The sequence below is a fragment of the Myotis nattereri genome (genome assembly GCF_964212035.1).
Source record: "Myotis nattereri genome assembly, chromosome: 4".
In the NCBI taxonomy this organism is placed as follows: Eukaryota; Metazoa; Chordata; class Mammalia; order Chiroptera; family Vespertilionidae; genus Myotis; species Myotis nattereri.
The window spans coordinates 4,673,935-4,694,186 of NC_138079.1; the positions used below are offsets into that span (position 1 = coordinate 4,673,935).

A 20,252-nucleotide genomic window follows, 5' to 3' on the forward strand; every position below is an offset into this window, starting at 1 on the left:
AACCCACGCGAGTCTGCTCGGAAGGCGCTTGGCTCACTGACTACCCCCACCCCCCACGACCACGAGCGACTTTGGAAGTTGCCCCGAAATGAATGCTATTCAGGAACTCATCCGTCCTGAGCCCGGGGCCCCAGCGCCCGCCCTTTCCATAACTTTAGGCGAAGATGCTGAGACGCGTCCGGGGGGGAGGATCCCACGATCCACGGCCCAGGCCACGGCCGCCCGGAGCGCGTGCCCAGGGGATGGGGCGCCGCCCCGCGGGGAGCACCTTCCGCAGGTCTGGCCGGAGCGCGGGCCGGGTCACCTGACTCGCGGAATTTCGGGCCGCGCGGGTGGAAGGGGAGGGGAATGGTTAGCACCTCCCTTCCCGCTCCCGGGATCCGGCCGGCGGGGCCGGCGCCGGGCAGCCACGTGGTGGTGCTGCCGCTGCCCCCGCCCCGCAGCCCAGCCCGGGCGCCGGCGCCCACTGACCCCCGCGGCGGAGCGGGAGGAGGAGGAGGAGGAGGAGGAGGAGGAGGACCGGGAGGAGGGATCCAGGCGCAGGAAGCCAGGCAGGAAGCGAGCCCGGCGGCCGCGTTTTCCTGGGGAAGCGGCGGGCGGGGCGGAGCAGCCAGCGGGCCCGGGAGCCGCCGCCTGGATGGGGTGAGTGCGCGGCGCCGACTCGGAGGCTCCCGGCGCGGGGTCCCGGCGCGTCCCGCCTTTGTGTCTGGGCTCCGGCGGCGCCGGGCGCTGGGGCGCGCGGGGGAGCGTCCCGCCCAGCTCCCCGGTCCCTCGCCGGCCCGCCGCGGAGGGAGGGCGGTGTGGGCACGGAGGATGGCGGGGTCCGAGTGGAGAGGGGGGACCGCGCCAGTCCGGAGAGGGGCTCCGCCTCGCCACTCGCCGGCCGGCGGGGCAGGCGCGGGCCGCGGAGCGGGAGCGCGGGTGGCGATGAATGGCCGGCCCGGCGGGGCGCCCTCGAGGCTGCCCCCTCCCACCTGCCGGCCGGCCGCGGCCGCTCCCTCGGGTCTCCGCGGGGAACTTGGAGGCGCTGAGGCGGAAGGCGGGAGCGGGTCCGCTATTGTTCCCTCTGACTCCGGGAGCCCGCCGGCTGGCCCGGGGTGCAGGCGAGGCCCCCCCACGCCCCGGCCCGAGACTGCCTCCCGCTGCCCGCTCCCGGTCCTCCCTGCCCCGTTCCCGCCGCTGCCCGGAGATGGGGAAGGCGGGATGCTGGAGTTCGGGCGGCTCGGGGCAGCGGGGACTTAGGGAAGATGTGGAGCCGCGAGAGGGGCGCGGGGCGCCGCGTACCCCAACGTCTGCCCGGGGGGGGGTCTCCTCCCCAGCCCACCTCCCCGTCACTGCCGGCGTGGGCCGGTTTGTGCCCGCGGTTTAGTTTCCACACTTTGCAGGGCTCATCAGCTAGCCCCTGTCTCACACTCTCCTTTGCGCTTGGACCTCGCTTAACCCTTTTGTGCAGTGTCGGGAGCGGGGAGGGGGGGGGGGTGCTCAGAGCTCGGCGAGGCAGCCGACGGGCAGATGGAGCCCCGTGTAAAGTGAGGAGTTTCGAGACACCCCGGGGGCCGGGGCTGTGCATCCTGCTTGCGCTCCTCCACGGAGCCCGCTCAGCGCAACTTTCCTTCCAGGGACGGTTGGGGCAGACCCGCGGGCTCCAGGCGCTCGCTCCCGGACCAGCGGCTTTGCTGGGCCGCAGGCTCCCAGGTGACTTGGATGGATCTGCGTTCTCCTTCCAGGAGAGGAGAATGCCCAGCCGCCTGGGATGGGGAACCATGGCCAGTTCCCCGGGGAACGTGAACTCCGGGCTGTCAGGGTCTGGCAGGGGGAGCAGCCGCTTTTGCAGAAGCTCAGCGCGCGCAGCAGGAGAGCCTCACCTGCTGGAGGCTTGGACAGAGTTGGGGAGACACAGTGCATCCCTGGGTGCGGGGTTGTGATTGCTCTGCCCCCAGGCTGCAGGCCCCTGTTTCCGGTGCGGCTGGGAGTTTTATTCCCGCCGAGTGTAATCTGGTCATCGTTTCTTTCTTTCTTTTTAAAAAATATATATTTTATTGATATTTTGCAGAGAGGAAGGGAGAGGGATAGAGAGTTAGAAATATCAATCAGCTGCCTCCTGCACACCCCCTACTGGGGATGTGCCCGCAACCACGGTACATGCTGGAATCAAACCTGGGACCCTTCAGTCCGCAGGCCGACGCTCTATCCACTGAGCCAAACTGGCCAGGGCTGGTCATCGTTTCTTAATGATGCCTAACCAGTGTCACATTTTTGCTCTTGGGCTTGTAAGATAGATTTCACGTGAGGACATCTATCCAGTTCTTACCATTTGTAACCAGTGCTTGCATAACATGGATTGGGAGGGGCTGTCAGTGCTGGGCTGTTGGGGGGCGGGGGTCATTTCCATTCATTGAGATGCTTCATTAATGAATTTCTTGTATCATCTACATTCCTTAGATTTGTTTTATGGCTTTTTGGTGGTAGGAGTGGTGAGCACAACCCCGTTGAAACATCTTATTACTATTATCTGTGAAACTGAATAAAAAGAATGGTTGCCAGGCCCTGGCCACCCAGTGCGGGCCTGGCACAGTGTCCCTGCTCGGGCAGAGTACCTGTACCTGGCCATGCAGCTGTCTCCGACGGCCGCTTCTCAGAGCAGCGTTGAGGCAGGTACACTCACTCTCACTCATGTTTTAAAGGTGAAGAAACTGAGGTTAAAGAAACTGGGCCTTGGAATTCAGGGAATGGGATGGAGGAGTTTTGTCCCTCTCCCTTCCTTTCAAAAAAAGTAAAAGGATGAAATATTTCCAATATTCCAGTATCAAAAGAGTCAAGCTTCCATTTCCCCCCACTACCTACCTTTAGGAGTTGCTAATCTTTCCGTATTTGCTTTCTACCCCCCTCATAAAAATAAACGACGGCCGAAATACTTTATCCGTCCCTCCTCCTTTGCCTTCACCCTCAGGTGCCTACTACTGTGAAGTTCACATATGAAGTCTTCTCACATGTCTGGTACTTCTGGATCTTACCTGTTCACAAACTACCTGCGAGCTTGTGTGTTTCGCATTTTATATACATGGTATCCTTCTCTATACAGACAACTTGCATTTTTTCATTTGTCCTTGTGTTGTTTTTTTAAAAAAATATATTTTATTGATTTTTCACAGAGAGGAAGGGAGAGGGATAGAGAGTGAGAAACATCCATGAGAGAGAAACATTGACCAGCTGTCTCCTGCACACCCCCCACTGGGGATGTGCCTGCAACCAAGGTACATGCCCTTGACCAGAATCGAACCTGGGACTCCCTAGTTCAGAGGCCGAAGCTGTAGCCACTGAGCCAAACTGGTCAGGGCTGTCCTTGTGTTTTTGAGGTACATGTAGAACTTTCTGTAGCTGCTACAGAGAATTCCAGTGTATGAATACGTTGGCTTATGCTCACTCCCTCGCCAAGAGAAAACTAGAGCGTTCCCAGTTTTTTACTATGAACACTGTTTCTGCTGAGGACATTTGCCCCGTTTCCACTTCTTTTTTGCTATGATAAATAGTGCCACAATAAACATCTGAGGCGTGTTTCCCTAGGCACAAGCTGCTGTGATACACACGTACGCCATTCATAGCTGGGCAGTGCGGTCTAGGGAATGCTACATTTATTATTTCTTTCACGTCTCAACAAACATTTAGGGTGGATATGTAGGGCCCTCTTGGTTATTTGTTGAATGAAGAAGTAAAATTGACCAACTTTTAGCTCCAAGAAGATTATGTTAGTTGACCGGACTCTGTTGCTGTTTCGTTAATTTGTTTTTTTAAGTAAGAAAAATACCTCTTACTTACAAAGTTGGAGCAGGAGACAAACTGCGGCGCGGACAGGGGCTACTTGTGCCGAAGCCTTTCTCAGCCAGTCAGTCCCTGGTGGTGTCACCTCGGATGACTCACTCGGCCTTCTCTCATTTCGTGGTGAGATTAAGGGGTTTGAGTAAGCATTTACAGAGGCACATTCTTGCTTCCAAGAGTTTGTGAAAATGTGGCTGCGTTCGTGACATTTGGCCCCTCATTGTAATCCCTTAATCTGGAAGCAGTTGAAGGCATTTAAATACATTGGCTTCCTCCTTATTCCTCCAAATTGCCAGGTACATTCCTGCTTCAGAGCCATTGCATTCGCTGTTCCCACTGGCTGGAACGCTCCTCCCCTGGAGGTCTACATGCCTGGGCCCCCGGGCCCCTCAGATCTTGACTCAGACCTCACCTTCCCCCGCCACCCCTTCCAGCGCACCTCGCTCCTCTTCTCTGCTTTCTTTTCATCCGTGGTACTTACTACCTTCCAGCTTGGCACGGGCTTTAATTTACATCAGCAGGCTGCCTTTCATTCTAGGTTAGAAATGCCGAGAAAAGAGGGGTTTTGTCTCCTGTGCACTGTTCACTGCTGTATCCCTTGTGTCTAGAACAGTGTTGGCATATGGTAGGTATTCGGATGTTTGTCGGATGACTATAATGCTTTCTGTTGTGGTTTTCCTCGTAGACTTGCTCTTTCAGCACACCTTGGGCATCCTAAATGCTGCAATTGGTGCCCGAGGGCCACATTTGCAGGTTCCATCTGGATAAAAAACAGTATCTTCTAAAGAAAGCACTCTACTTATATTCATGTGACTTATCCCTCAAAACACTCGTCTTCAGGTTTTTTTTTGCCACCATTTGCCTAACCCTGGATTCAGAGGAAAACCTAAGTAACTCGATGCTCAGAAGTGCACCCGCCTTCCCTTTTCTGGATAACTTAGCTTTTCAACATCTCACATGTGGAAGGTGCAGAAAGGGACCCTGATTCTCCTGTCCACACAGTGTCTGTGCAGACCGGCCAGCGACCGTCTCAACAGGTCTCAACAGTGCCAGCTGCACGGAGTTTCCAGGGCCAGAGCGGATGAGAGCTTGTATTTCTCTAAGTTGGGGGGGGCACTCATGGTTGCCCTGACTTTGTGCATTCATCTGTGAGGCTTTCTTTTTGAGGGTGGTGGGGCTGATGACCTTATTCTAAAGATCCAGGAGCAGCCAGGATGCAGGAGGGTGCCTAGAAGCACTCTAAGAATGGGCACATCATAAAATCTTCAACTCACGGTACTGAAAACATTCGCTGTTGGAGTGCGGTGCGTTATTTCGCTAGAAGCCAAATGGATTTTCTCGACCTTGCGTGATGAATACAGGAGTTGACAAAGCAAAGCTAAACATATTAATGGCCTCTTGGGTGTATTTTAAATGGGTGATAGGGGAAAGGAGTGTAGTGGGGAGTCCCAGGTGAGGCAGGTGGCATTGAGGATGGATGTGAAGATCAGAGAAGGATCTGGAACCCGGGCCCTTGGCATCTGCTGAGTGAGAGCCACATCAGCACATCTGTTGGTCAAGTTTTGTCAGTGAGCTCACAGATTCTGGGGCAAGACTCTCAGTTTGACAGGAAGGCTCATGGAATTGGAGCATCGCCTATGAAAGGTGGCATACTCGTGGTTGATCACTTTTCAGAGATGAAAGGGAGCCCTGACTTGCGGTGGACGAATAGGACCCAGTCATCCCGCTGTTGGGAGAAGCTGCCCAGGCACGGTGGCCTCTTCCCAGCCACCCCAAAGATGTGGGAACTTGTGAGCCAGTAAGCTCGTGGACAGTGGGTTGCCTTTTCTCTTATTTTTTATATGTCTTTATTGACTTTAGGGAGAGGGAGGGGGAGGTGGGAGAGAGAGAGAGAAACACTGATGCGAGAGAGAAACATCCATCAGTTGTCTCCTGCGCGCATCCCCAACTGGGGGTGGAACCTGCAACCTGGGCGTGTGCCCTGACCTGGGAATTGAACCAGCAACCTTTTGGTAGGTACACGGGATGCTCAACCAACTGAGCCACACCAGCCAGGCCAGTCGTTGCCTTTTTTTTTTTCTTTGTTATGAAAGGCAGAGGAGAGTACAAGCTATGGCCCAGCCACACAGAGTGGCGCCCGGGGTCCTGCCTTGAGCCATGTGAGGAGGTGTGCACCCAGGGCTGGGTGGTGGGGACTCTGCCGCTCTCTCTGAGCCAGTCTGCTTTCAGGCCCAGTCCACCTTCATCACGGCTGACAGTTGATACATATGCTCTCAGAGCCTTCTTGGATCCTTTTTTTTAAAAAAAAACAAAACAAAAAAAACATATATATATATATATATATATATATATATATATATATATATATATTGATTTCAGGGAGGAAGGGAGAGGGAGACATAGAAACATCAGTGATGAGAGAGAATCATGGATCCGCTGCCTCCTGCACGCCTCACACTGAGGATCGAGCCCGCAACCTGGGCACGTGCCCCAACCAGGAATCGAACCATGACCTCCTGGTTCACAGGTCGACCCTCAACAACAGCCACTCCGGCTGGGCAGAACTTCCTTGGATGTTTGTTAAAAAAACAAAAACCTCTTTAGATTTTTTTTTTAAGAGGAGGCACCAAATCATTGTTCTGCTTTGAGGGAAACATGTTTCACATTTCTTTCTTGTATGTCTCTTTAAAATTGGTAGAAACTATTCAAAATATAGGCATAGAAACTATTGCCTGATATCTGTAAGGCATCCAGGGTTTCCTAGGAGTTTTTTGTTTGTTTGTTTGTTTGTTTTTTAAGGAAAAACCATTTCTGCTACTAACAGTATGTGTGTCCCGCCAGCAATCGTGATCAACTCCTCACTAGATTGTTTCTATGCTGTTCAGCTTCACACCACGTTGGGCATGCTCTGTGTTTACTTTTGCTATTGCTTTTCTTCTGGAGTCTCTCAAAGCCAGACGGGTTTCCTCCGAGTGCCTCCCATCCCAGCTGTCTCTGGGCCAGCCTGTGGACGGCTGTGTCACCGCTTGTGCCTTGTTTGACAACAGCTTGCTTTCTTCCTCTCCTTTGAAACAACCCCTGATTATTTGAGGTGCGTACCCCTTGGAACAAAGCGCATTTGATTCTCATTGCATGGCAAGCGGGTGTTTGTATCCACGGTGGCAAAGGAAACAGAAGGAGCAGGCACCCTATCCTGCTGATATCGGCTCTAGGCGTGGGTGGCAGCCTGCCGGCCGGGCTGCTTCTGTGTGTGTGTGTGTGTGTGTGTGTGTGTGTGTGTGTGTGTGGCTTCCAGATCCCCTGCCCAGGCCTGCCTCACTGGGTGATGTATCTTAGGATGCCACTTCATTATAATCTCAATGCTTTTTAAAAAATATGTATTTTTATTGATTTCAGAGAGGAAGGGAGAGTGAGAGAAAGATAGAAACATCAGGAAGATGAGAGAATCATTGATCATTTGCCTCCTGCACCCCCCTCTCCCCCACTGGGGATCCAGCCCACATGTGCCCTGACCGGGAATCGAACTGTGACCTCCTGGTTCATAGGTGGATGCTCAACCACTGAGCCACTCTGCCCAGGCATAATCTCGGTGCTTTTAATTGTCCTGAAGAATTGTAGTACATGTATTTCACTTCTTACAGCTCGGACAGAGTGTTATACAGGGTATCAGAATACTTGCTCAAGGTACAGAGATGTTCTGATGAGAAGGAAGCAGCTGAGTGTCTGGAAGTTTTGCTTTTCCAGATCCTTACCACACCAGCTCAGCTGAGTGTAAAAATAGCCACCTCACTTGTCTATCTTTACATTTTGTTATAACTTGGTGTCTTCAACAAAGCTCTGTGGAAGAGGAATATTTGACTTATGAGTTCTATAACTTTTTTTCATTAGGCATATGCTGTGCATATGAAAACGACAAGGAAGTTAGAAGTGACCCTCCCCTGGAACGAGGCAGGGATGTGTGAGTGCGGGCACCCCACCCCAGGGATGCCTTTTTTCAAATTGGTCCATTCACACTTCCTAGAGGGAGCCGGGGTGTGCCAGCAGCCGATGGAGCGAGGACTGCCCCATCAGTAAGGGCAACTGGACTTCTTTGAAGTAATAAAAATGTTGGTCTGTTGGCCAGACTTTTAAAAATTATTAGTGGTGTTGTCTCATAGGCAGCCTGGGAGTGGGTTTTGGTCTCAGGAGCCAAGCCTGAATTTAAACCCAGCCTCCTCCACTTAGAAAGGGTGCCCCTGGGCCAGATAAACACCCTACGCTGCCATTTTCCAACCCGGACCCTGGGAATAACAACAGCATCTAACCTGAAGCGGTGTGAGCGTGAAGTGCTAGGATACTCATGTGTAACAAAATAGTCGGAAAAAATAAAAATGTGCAAAATAAGATAAAAATTAAGTAAGTGATTGCTATGGCGACTGTTGCTATATTGCCAGTGTTACCATGTTGTGCATCCACCTACCTTGCAAGAACTGCTGCTACATTGGTCAATGTGATTATACCTGCCATTATAACCTATAGCAATAACAAGGGTTGGCCCATATGTCAGTCATTGCAACACATCTGTGTAGTTCACAACGATTTTCCCTGTATTGTCGTCATTCCCTCATTCAGTTCTGTTATCATACCAGCAAAGACATGTTTCCTTTAGTGGTGACCCATCTTATTGGAAACTGCATTGACATGTTCCTGTTTCGCCAGACAACTCGTTTCAGTCATAATCTAGGCCCAGAACAATAAAGTCTCCTTCAAAATGAAGATGGAGGAAACAAACACACAAGCGAACAAAAACAAAACAAACAAAAGAAAACCAAAATGAAATGGTGGCGCTTAGAATGAGTGAGAGGGAGTTAAATTTCCTACTGGATCCTTTGGAAAAGTGTCCATTTGTTGATAGACAAAAATACACACGTGCTTTCTGAACTGTATGTAACAGAGCAGTAGTTGACTTGGCCTATAAGTGTGTCAGTCTTAAGTGAAATAACACTGTTGGTTAATCATTCCTTCTTTTGCATGTGGCAGACTAAACCTTTAAAACTACACCTTTCTTGATCATTAACGTGCAGTTAACCTAGATCTTAAACTAGGTCTGAGTTTTATGGTTTATGATAGTAAGTGAACAGTAAAGATGGTAAAATACAATTTTATGCTTAATTTTATACTTGCCTTGCTGCTGTTCCTGCTAAATGGACGCTGTCATCCCAGTCTTAGAAGAAAAAATCTAAACTTTCACCATCTTATAGAAATACAAGCAAGCCATAGAGGTCATTTTAGGTTTTCTAGTAGCCGCAAAAAAGGGAGAAACAAATGAAATTAATTGTAATGATATGTTTTATTCTACATAGTAGATCCAAAAATCTTATCAACATGTACTTAATAGAAAACTTATCAGTGGTATAGTTGACATTCTTTTTCCATAGTAAATCTTTCAAATCACTGTGTATTTTCTACTTACAGTACTTGTCAATTTGTGCTGGTCACCGTTCGCATGTGGCCAATGGCTGGTCACCGTTCGCATGTGGCCAATGGCTGGTCACCGTTCACATGTGGCTAATGGCTGATCACGGTTCGCATGTGGCCAATGGCTGACGTATTGGACAGCATCAGTCTAAATAACATGTTACCTTGTCAGTCTTGGAACCCCAGTACCACCTGAAACCCTCAATAAATGCACATTTGATATGTTTCCCTGTGTCTTTACTCAGTTACCAGGGATTTTGCTCACAGCTTTAAGCATTTCTTTAGAGAAATACAATAACTTCATCACAGACTGATTACATGGCATAATGGACATTTGTGGTTTTGGTTTACAGATCCATATCTCTGCTTTTGTACATGTAATCTACATGGACTTTTTCTCTTTTTTTTTTTTTTTTAACAAAGTGAAACTGGTTTTTGTAGGCAGGGGTTGTGTGTGGTCCACATGTTTGCGTGTCTCATAGTTGGTATTCAGAGCATATGAGTAATTAGAACAGGATAGGTGTCTTATTTTTCCTCTTAAGCTGCCAGTTCTTGAGTAGCTGTGCTATCTTTACTCTGTAAACCCTCCTGGCATCAGGTGCCAGGTATGTGTGGGTGTGCGTGCGGAGTGGGAGGAGCATAGTAAATCTTTATTCCTGTTAATGAAACCTTCCCGTCCTTCATGTTAATGCGCTTTGTTTCTGAGCCCGACACACAGGAAGGGGTCCTGGGCATCAGCTCACAGGGGTTTGTCTCCCCTGGGTGGGCGGCTCTAGGCCCCCGTAGAGCACAGGCCTGGGCAGCCTGGGCCTTCTAGTGGGAAAAGGTCTGAAGGGCTCTCCATTGGCACTGCCAGGGCAACAGCGTGGCAGATCCTGGCTGGCACAGCCCCGGGGGAGTGATGCCTTGTTGCCTGAGCCAGTGTTTAGGCTTCTCTTCCAGGTGTCTTGTTTAGAATAAATTGGGGCGAGTGACAGCGGGTTTGCATATCACATCTTCAGGGCTATTCAAGGATTAACTGCCCAGAGGATTATCCATGGGCCTTGAGGCCTCCTGGTCCAGCTGAGCCCCAGCACCCCACCCCCAGCCCCGTCTCTTTGTTCCCTCCTATCCTGAGGGTTTCCCTTCTTCATCCTTAGCCTTGGCTCCTCCTGCAGCAGCTTCCTTGTCCCCCTAAGCTCTGTGGAGCCCAGGCCCCTGGGGAGCAGAGGTGGGACGGTCCACCCTGACTCCCTGTGGACCCAGCTTTTACAGTGGCTGTTTCTTTCGGGAGAGTTTTATAACAGCCTAACCCTCTTCATTTCGAGAATTGCAGTTGCATTCATTGTGGGCTGGTTCGTGCAGGAGAGGCAGAGGGAGCAGCCTGGACCTTTCAGGGTGCAAATGGCCCAGAAGACCCCCAGGGGCTGGCCAGCCAGGGCTTCTGCACTGGCTGCAATGATAGAGGTGAATCGCGAATGGAGCGCTTTGGAGGCGGTGGGGACCAGGCATGAGGTCTGGGGCGGAATAGATCCAGGAGCAGCGAGGGGTCAAACAAATGAATGAAGAATAGGCCCTGCCTACCCTGCAGGCTCAGAGGGCACTGCCGGTCGTCCTGTCCCGTTCCTCCCAGGTGACAGGAGCCCAGCGTGAACGAGCTGAGGGAGAAGGGGAGTGCCTTCGTTATGTGACCCCACAGCCTGGGCTGCCCACAGCAGAGCCTGGAGTCGGCCTCCCCCGTGCCCTCTCTCAAACCAGCCCTCTGCACAGGTTTGGGCAGCTGCCAGACCCACATTTCCCAGTTTCTCCACCAGCAAGGAAGGCCTTTTCTTCCTCTTCCCCCTTTCTCCGCCTCTTACCCCTCCTCCCTTGTCCCCTTCCATTCTCCTCTCCCTCCAGTCCTTTTCTGTCTCACCCCCCCCCACCCCCCTTCTATCTCCCAGCTCCAAAAATCCCAGGGAGAGTCTCTGAATCGCCTTGCTCCCCAGGGACACACACCCACCTCTCAGGGGACACACACCCACCTCTCAGGGGACACACACCCACCTCTCAGGGGACAGCTACAGTCAGATTATTGGGGTGGGGGTGGGGGTGGGGGAGGGAGGGTAGTTTTCTAACAGGAGGAGGTCCAGTTATCAGAAGGTGGCGGACACTGAGGACCAAACCAAACAGCCTGGGTCCTCCAGGGCATGCAGGCTGAGGTCAGACGCGAACGGAGATGCGGCGACCTGCCTCACAGCCAGCTAGCTGCCCCTCTCCGCAGGCCCGGGGGGGGGGGGAGACACATGCTTGTATGTGCACATGGTAGCTGAGTGACATCCGAACACGGTAGGTAGTAGGTGGGGCAGCAGAAGGAATTTCTGTGTCCTCCGTCCACTCCCTCGTGTTCCAGGGCATCAGAGTTCACAGTCTGTTTCAGTGACTTCTCTCTTATTCTGAAAAGTGTGTGAGACGCTGGGTGAGCGGGTAGAGAGAGCCAGCAGGCCAAGCAGAGCCACTGTGATCATGGCGAAGGCCATCTGCAGCACTCCGGAAGGTGGGGAGCCCAAGTGATCCCCAGTAGGCAAACGGCTGGCCATCCAGTCTGTCGTCGTACGCGGAGCCTAGCACCTCGCTCCAAAGGTGTTTGTCATCACCTAACAGCGTGGCACGTGACCTCCTTTCCTCTTTCTGTGTTTGATCTTTTAAAACACGGCTTCCTTGAGGCATGATTTACATCCCAGAAATTCACCAATTTTAGTATACAGTTCAATAATTTTTAGGAAATCTATAGAGTTGTGTAATCACCCCCACAATCTTTGTGTGTGTGTGTGTGTGTTTAGGGCTAACATATGCATACATATACATACACATGTATGTGCATGTGCGTATATATATATGTATATTTATCTTTATTGTTGAAAGTATTACAGATAGTCCCCCTTTTTCTCGATTGACCCCTTCTAGACCACCTCACCCCTGCCCCAATCTGGTTTTAAAACACTTCTCTCACCCCCAAAATTCCCTCGTGCCTATTTGCAATCTCTCTGCTACCATTCCCAGCCCTAGACAGCCCCTACCCTACTTCCTGTCTCTATAATGTGCCTGGCCTACATGTGTCTCCCAAATGGAATCTCAGAGTCTGTCGTCTTTTGTGTGCCCTTCACTTAGCACAGTGGTTGGAGCTCCGTGCATGCTGCGGTATCTTGGTGTTTCCTTCCTTTTTGGCGCTGGATGGCGTTCCGCTGCCTGGCAATGCCCCATTGCCTTTACCTAGGTGGCGGATCTTTCCGTAGTGGCCACGGTGGTGCAGTTATGGACACTGCTGGCATATAGACATTCATGTGCAAATGTTTGCGTGGACATCATGTTTTCATTTCTCTTGGCAAGACACTGGGTGTGGCATTGCTGGGTTAGATGGTGAATTTCTGTGGAACTTCTCGGAAACCGCCAATATGCTTTCCTCGGTGACTTTTTGCTTCCACATTGTTTACTTCCACCAGTAATCTTTGCGGATTGGTTGGGCCTGTGTTTCTAAAACGGATCGGCTCTCGTGGGTCTGAGGATAGCACTAGGGGAAACCCACGGAATGGCCTTGGAAGGAAGCAGCTGAGGCACACGGCGCGGGCGCCTTGCCGTTCGGGGTTGAGGGCAGGTACCCGCAGGGCAGCGTCTCTTCTGCGGGGTGAGCACTGCGGTTAGGGTAGATGGTGCTGTTGACATTGGCATCCGAAGATGTGGAAACAGAAGGAACCTTTAGAGGTCATCTTTAAAATAACTCAGAGCGGCTCACCATGTGGCGTTCCGGAGGCCTGGGATGACTTTTATATCCCAGAGGTAGCTTGTTTTGATTAAGCCCAGGCCTTGTGAAATGGGATGGATTTAGGGCAGGAGGTAACCTCAGGGCTCTGCTCCGGTAGGCTGATGGGAGCCTGTGCGCAGCACATTAGACAGATCAGATAGCAGCACGGTCAGCGCCTGGGCTGGTTTTTTCATGGCGCTCGTGGCTCTCGCTGCTTCACGGGCCGAGGTCGGTCCTGGTGGATGGCAGGCCTTCCTCTTTACGGAAGGACGTGTTTGCTTCTCAGGAGAACTGTCATCCCCTGGCTAATGGCAGGCTCTGAATTGAGGGAGGGAGGCTGATGTTCTCAAGGGAGTTTTACTACATGATTAGGATGATGCAATATCTGAATGACATTTGCAGCTTAAGAAGAATGTGGTCATTTCTTTGCCAAAAAAGAAAAGAAAAGAAAAATGGTTAGAGTGTTTTAGAAAGTATCCACTGCCACAATGAAGCTGCTGCTTTTATCTTTCCCCCCTTTACTTTTCTCTACTTTATCGTCTGGGAAATCTTTCACACACCTGCTCCTTAGTTAACGCATAAAAAAGATGACATCTGTGAAAGCACCCATCCCATCATTAATGCCCAGCAGAGTTTGCTTGTGTGTTTATTCATCCATCCATTCATTTATTCATGTGTATCTGGTTTGCTGAGTACGTAGCCTCCTAAGATGTAACCATAGAACAGCTCTGTCTTATGTCGCACTATCTCTTTAAAATGTATTAAGTGAATTCTTTGCCTCTGGATAAAAGCTATGACTTTTCTGATTAGTCTTTAGTATAAAAAATTCTATAGTCAATTTCAATTGCTAAATACTTTTTAGAAATTAAGGTAAAATTGATATGTAATAATTTATTGATATATCACACATCTAGTTTCAGGTGTACTGCATAATGATTTGATATTTGTATATATTGCAAAGTGATCACCACAGTGAGTCTTAGGTGACATCCCTCACCTCACATAGTTACAGAATTTTTTTTTTGTGATGAGAACTTTTAAGATCTACTCACTTAGTATTATGCTAAGTGAAATAAGCCAGTGAGAGAAAGACAAGTATCACATGATCTCTCTCATATGTGGAATCTCCTGAACAACATAGATCCAGAGACATAGAAGCATGCAACAGATGGTCAAATCTCAGAGGGAAGGCAGGGGGTGGGTGGGCGGGAGGTGATCATACAAAGAACTTGTGTGCATATATGCATGACCCATGGACACAGACATAGGGTGGTGGAGCCCTGGGGTGTGTTACGTCAAAGAGAGCCCAGGATCGGATACATGCAGACATGTGACGAGATAATGGACAGATCAGCGTGCCAGACACAGACACTGGCCTCTCCCTGGATCAACACGACCCCCACACAGAGACTGACTCCTTCCTGAATACCTTGCTGACCCCCTGCAGCTGAAACTTCCTCAGCTGAATACCTCAGCTCATGTCCCCGCCCCGCACCCAAACGCAGTATAGAAAAAGCGCCCCCCCTCTCTGTTGGCGTGAATCCACGTGCCCTGTCTTTGGGGTACATGGGTCTCCCGGGGACGCCATAAACCTTTCCTTTTCTTTCTTTCTGATTCACTGGACTCTTTATTTCTTACACCGCCTCCTGAGCCACCTAACCTAACAGGGTGGGGGGCGGCAGGTGGGCTGGAAGTGGTCAATGGGAGGAAAGGGGGACATATGTAATACTTTCAGTGATAAAGATAAACAAGAAGATCTCTCTTAGCAACTTTCAGATATGCAGCACAGTACTGTCAACTGTGGCCGCCAAGCTGTGCGCGGCTTGTTTTATAGCTGGAGGTTTGTACCTTCTGACCCCTCGGGTTTCTGTTTGCCGGTCCTTGCTCTCTGTTGACTCTCACATTCCATTATTCAGAGTGGTCCGCTCCCTTGGCTCAGCTCAGTGTGTGGGGGAGGTGGTGATGCATGAGGAGCCAAGCGGGGAGGGGGGCGGGCTGGAGGGAAAGGAGGGGCCACCGGGTAAGACTTCGTAGGCCCTATGAGTTGGGTTTTTATTTACTTATTTCTAACTCCTTTAGTGCTTTTTTATGTATGTGGTAAAACCTAATCATTATGTTGCATTTCCTTAGATCCAGTGCAGCTAACCCAGTGCACTTGGCAAAGACAGTCTTGCTGAGGTCAAAGGTGAGGTCTAAAGGCTATCCAGGGTCCCAACCCAATCTTTGTCTCACACGTTAATGCATGAAACATTTATTGATCGTATGCCAATGGCCAGCACCCTAGAGAAATGAAAGCGAAGTGAAATCCCAACCTGAAGACCCGCCGTTCCAGAGCACACAGACAGAGATGCACGTTTTCAGGTTTGCTGAGCGAAGTGCTAGCAGGGCTCCTGACCTCGCTCACACGCAGGGTCTGAAAAAGGGCCAGAGTGTGTGCAGGTTGGGGGAGGATCTTTGGAGAGAACTGTGCAGTGATTCCCACCACTTCTACTCAACCTCCTGAGAGAAGCTTCTAGCGCAGTGGTTCTCAATCTTCCTAATGCCGCGACCCTCATGTTGTGGTGACCCCCGATTTCATTGTGACAAATTGAACATAATGAAAGCATAGTGATTCATCACAAAAACAATATGTAATGATATATGTGTTTCCCGATGGTCTTAGGCGACCCCTGTGAAAGGGTCGTCTGACCCCCAAAGGGGTCGCGACCCACAGGTTGAGTACCGCTGTTCTAGAGGATGGCTTAACAAGCCTGGACAGGGGTCTGACCCTTGCCTGGACAATCTGAGATGGGCAAGTCCCCTCTTGTGGGAGGGGACTGACGAGATGCCCTTTCCTCTCAGTGTTTGCTTCACGGCTAGCGAGGCCCCCACCCCTCTTGTGAAGACTTCTCTGATTTTTTCCCAGCCCCCAAAGATTTCTACTCTCGGAATTTCTGTATTATCTGACAGCTAATTATTAGAGAGTTTTGTATCATTTTCTTCTCAGACGCTTGGTCTCTATTCACATCCTCCATAGTGCCTGCCCAGTGTTCCCATAACCTGAATGTCCGTACGTGTTTGAATTTTTTTCCGTGCACATATACAGTGGCGTTCTGTCAGCCATAAGAAAGATGAAACACTGCCCTTTGTGACAATGCGGCTGGATCTTTTTATGCATTAACTAGGGAGCCTGTGTGGGGCGCACGTGAGTGTCCTGGTGTTGCCGAGGACTCCGGAGAAGTGCTCCCAATCCCAGGGTGGAAGGATGAGCTAGTGAGAGGACGTTGGCATTGCCTCTGCTCCCGCAGTGCTGTGTGGTCACAGGGACTTCCCTGCCCTTGACTCCTTTCAGATGGATGCTCACGGATGCTTGTGATTCAGGAAAATGCAGAGCTACCATTTGCCTTTGCCAGTTAGTACTGGTCCCTCGTAGCCATGGAGAACCAGCTAGTTGCTCAAAGGGCTCCCCTCCCAACTCCCTATCCCCCAATATTGTGAAAGTCGAGCAAAGTCAATGCTTGAAGATGTTGATCTATCATATCTATCTGTACAATGTCTCTACATTTTTTTTTTATATTTTATTGATTTTTTACAGAGAGGAAGGGAGAGAGATAGAGAGTTAGAAACATCGATGAGAAACATCGATCCAGCTGCCTCCTGCACATCTCCTACTGGGGATGTGCCCGCAACCTAGGTACATGCCCTTGACCGGAATCAAACCTGGGACCTTTCAGTCCGCAGGCTGACGCTCTATCCACTGAGCCAAACCGGTTTCGGCTCTACGTTATTTTTTAATGAAGTGTCAGTTACAGGTATAGCATTGTGTCTAGGACAGTGGGTCCCCCAATCTAGCGGAGCATCCAAATCACCGAGGAGTTAAACCAAAAATTCCAGATTCCTGAGCCTCCCCTCGGATGACAGGATCAGAATACCTGGCTGGGCCCCCAGAGAACCCTCAGTGCTGACATAATTGGCAGCCTGGCCTTAAAAATAATCCTGGGGTCATGGGGGGGGGTATGAGTGGGGGGCAGCCGTAGTCTGAAGATGCAAGAGGTGCGTTGTGGTATAGAAATTGTGAAAGGAAGAAATACTAGGAGCAACCACATACTAGCGGGAAGGGCATTATTGTTCATCTCTGTTCCTTTAAAGTTTCTTTCAGTCAGTGCGGAGGTTTCTAACCTGGAATTTTCCTAACTGTAAGGAAGGTAATGGAGATTATTAAGCTATTAGAAAAAAACAGCTTTTTTTGAGATATAATTTACATCCTATTCAAGCCACCTACTTGACGTGTACAACTGAATGGTTTTGGTATGATCACAGGTTGTGCAGCCCTCCTCCCCCCGAAAGGAAACCCCATATCCATTATAAGTTACTTGTAATACTCAACGAACTCTAACTTATTAGTTTATAATAAAGCTCAATAGGCTAATAGGTTTTTTTGATTCAGGCTAGACTTACATCAGATAAGGGTAGTTCATGTTAAGCTTTGATGGAGAGCTACATTATTTTTAAAGGAAAAATGGATTATAAGTAACGCCTGTTTGTGGGACCCAGTGTCTCAGATGAGAAGGCACCCAGGCTTGCACCTCTGCACTGCTCCATCCTGGTGGACGCAAGCACGGCTGACGCAGTGTCACGTGATGACTGGTGACCAACGATGGAAGCCATGTTTCAGTGACTTATTTTGGCCCGAGCAGGAAGTAAACTAATATTCCTGCTCAGTGTGTGGAAGTGCTTTACTCTGCTTGAAATGGAAGAATTTAGTTCAACGTTGCCCACGTAGGTGTAACGCTTCGTCCTCTTTTTGTACTGTCCAGACTAGGCTGCTGAGCAGTTTCTTCGATGTCACTGCATTTTTTGTGAATGAAGCATCTTGATTAAGTGACATGCCCACGGACTGCTGGTAGTGGAGCCTTGCTGATAAAGTAATGGAGGTCCCCTTACTCACGATAGCTGGCAGCCCAGTTCGGGCTTTGGAAGTTTGGATTTGGGAATGGGAGCTGTGAGATTCCAGCTGACCCAGCGAAGGCAAGGGAGCCTGATTTACTTGTAGGTCCTCTTGGGGACGAGGAGATGCTGAGGCAGAGGGAGCCCAGCCTCTTCTCAGGGCCAGGTTACTTCCCTCTAGTCATGGCTCCCATGTGTTAGAGTCTTTTACAAATACCAGGAAAGCAGTGATCCATTCCTAACTTCAGTTACCCCCAGCGACCATTCTTGTTTTTGAAGTTACTCTCCTGGAGGCTTCCCTTGACCCCTGTCTCTATCATCCTGAAGTTCTCTGCCCATGGACCACCCAGCTGTCTCACACCCAGAGCCATGATTCCAGGAAGACAACCATTTCACAAAGAATCCCTTCCCCTGGGAATTTTGGGAATTAGTTGCTTTGTTTACTTAAGTTTCTTCAAATAAGAGTTTGCATACTTCTCACCGGCATGCTTTAATAAAAAATGAAGCCAAAGGCAAGCACACACATACACAACTAGTACAACGCCTGTGAAAATCCACCATGACCTCAAACAGAAGTCTTCCCGCCGTGACGGAAGGAGTGCTGTGGGTGGCTCTGCCTTGGTGGGCTACACGGTTTGTGGATTATCCAAGCCGGGGCCTCTCTTCTCTCCCTCTCCTGTTGCATGGATTTGGCCTCTTTGTTTGGTTATTAGCACTTCGCCCAGAGGGTGGAAGAACTTGAACTCCAAGGATGATTTCCATTCTCTAGCTGTAGTGGGTGGAGGACCATGAGCCAATGGCAGCTTGGGACTATCCCATTATCATTACTTCCACTTGCATTCATCTGAAGGTGGTTTGTGTTGGCAGGAAGGGGGGCTGTTTATAAACCAGTGCGATTCAGACAAGTGTGTTCCATTCCCTGTGTATCTACCTCAATCCTAGGTTCTCAAACGTCAGTGCGCAAAAGATCGAACCAAGTAAATTCCGGGGCCCTGCTCCCTAAGATTCAGTTTCCATGGGGTGTGGACTAGGGTTGTGCATTCAGCCAATTGTCTCCAGGTCCTTCTGATTCAGATTAATTAGGGGCCAACCTTGAGAAACACAGTCCCCGAATTTGCACTTTGCTGTTCACATACCAGCCTTGCCTTCTCTGTGGTTACATGCTTGGCAATTACCGAAGTGTAATTACAGCGTGTACAGTTCCCAAGGCAACGTGCATTTTGTCACTTCTACCTACCAAGCTGGGTAGATGGAAAAGGGACCACAGGGAGGCTGAGGAACGGTGTGACCTCCAGATGAGTGTCACTGAGTGCTCTGTGATGACTGGGTTCACACCATTCATCCACGGACCCCGCTGAATGGTGCAGCAGCAATGAAAGTGAACACATTGGCAGCCAGCAAGGCAGACCCGAGGAGGGATGAGCACAGCCATTCAGCTGCTTGCATTCCCCCCCTCTGTCTCCGCAGAGCAGTCTGGTCCAGCACGATCAGGACAGGGAGGAACAAGAGACAACCTTGCGAAGCTTTAGAGACACGATGGCAGCTGTAGTCAGCATTCGACCCCCTTTCCTTGGTTCTCAAATGGATGGTGCTGGCGAGGTTCACCTGCTCTCACTGGCGGACAGTTGAGGCTTGAAGTGCCATTCATAGAGCGCTCACGGCCGCATTGATGGGAACCTGCGCACAGATGTCCTTGCCTTTTTGACTGAAACGCAAAGGTTCCGCACGTTGTGCATTTTCCACGTTTAACAAAGCCCAGACCATATTTTAGCGCAGGATTCTGCCTCTCGGTGTTAGTGTTAAAGTGAGAGGGCGGCGGGAAAAGCGTTCCATGAGCAGACTTGGGGTCTGGCCCTGAGCTCTAGCACCAGCGGGCGCTGCGGCTGCGGCAAGGTCCTGCCTTCTCCGAGGCTCTGCTTCTGGAGAGCGAGGGGCTCAGACCCCATCCGTGGTCTTAACTTTTGAAGGGTGGCAACCCCCGTGCAGAGTCTGATGAAAACTGTTTTCTTCCCTGAAGAAAGTACACACATACTTAAAGTTACATGCACTTTCCAGGGGCCACAGACCCCTCGGAAATAAGGGGATTTTTTAAGACCTTTTCAGCTCCACCTGGGAATGCCTGGGTCCCACAGGCCCTGGGGAGTCTTTTTCGTTGTTTCAAGTGGCCTCCGGAGGGGCGAGGTATTTGCTGAGGGAGGTTTTGTTGTTCCTGGCATTTTTTCCGATGGCTGCCCCGTGAGGGGGGAAACCACACTGAGGAAAATAAACAGGGAATGCGTGGCATCTGGGGTAT

General features: G+C 50.5%; 1 protein-coding gene across 1 annotated transcript in view; it reads left to right on the forward strand.

Annotated features, from left to right (window-relative positions):
- Window positions 1-542: 542 nt before the first annotated feature.
- RAI14 (retinoic acid induced 14) overlaps window positions 543-20,252 on the forward strand; it is a 127,162-nt gene continuing 107,452 nt past the window's right edge. Inside the window, exon 1 of the mRNA XM_081090119.1 lies at window positions 543-642. The gene's annotated coding sequence lies outside the window, so the exon portion shown is untranslated. The remainder of the gene's footprint in view (window positions 643-20,252) is intronic.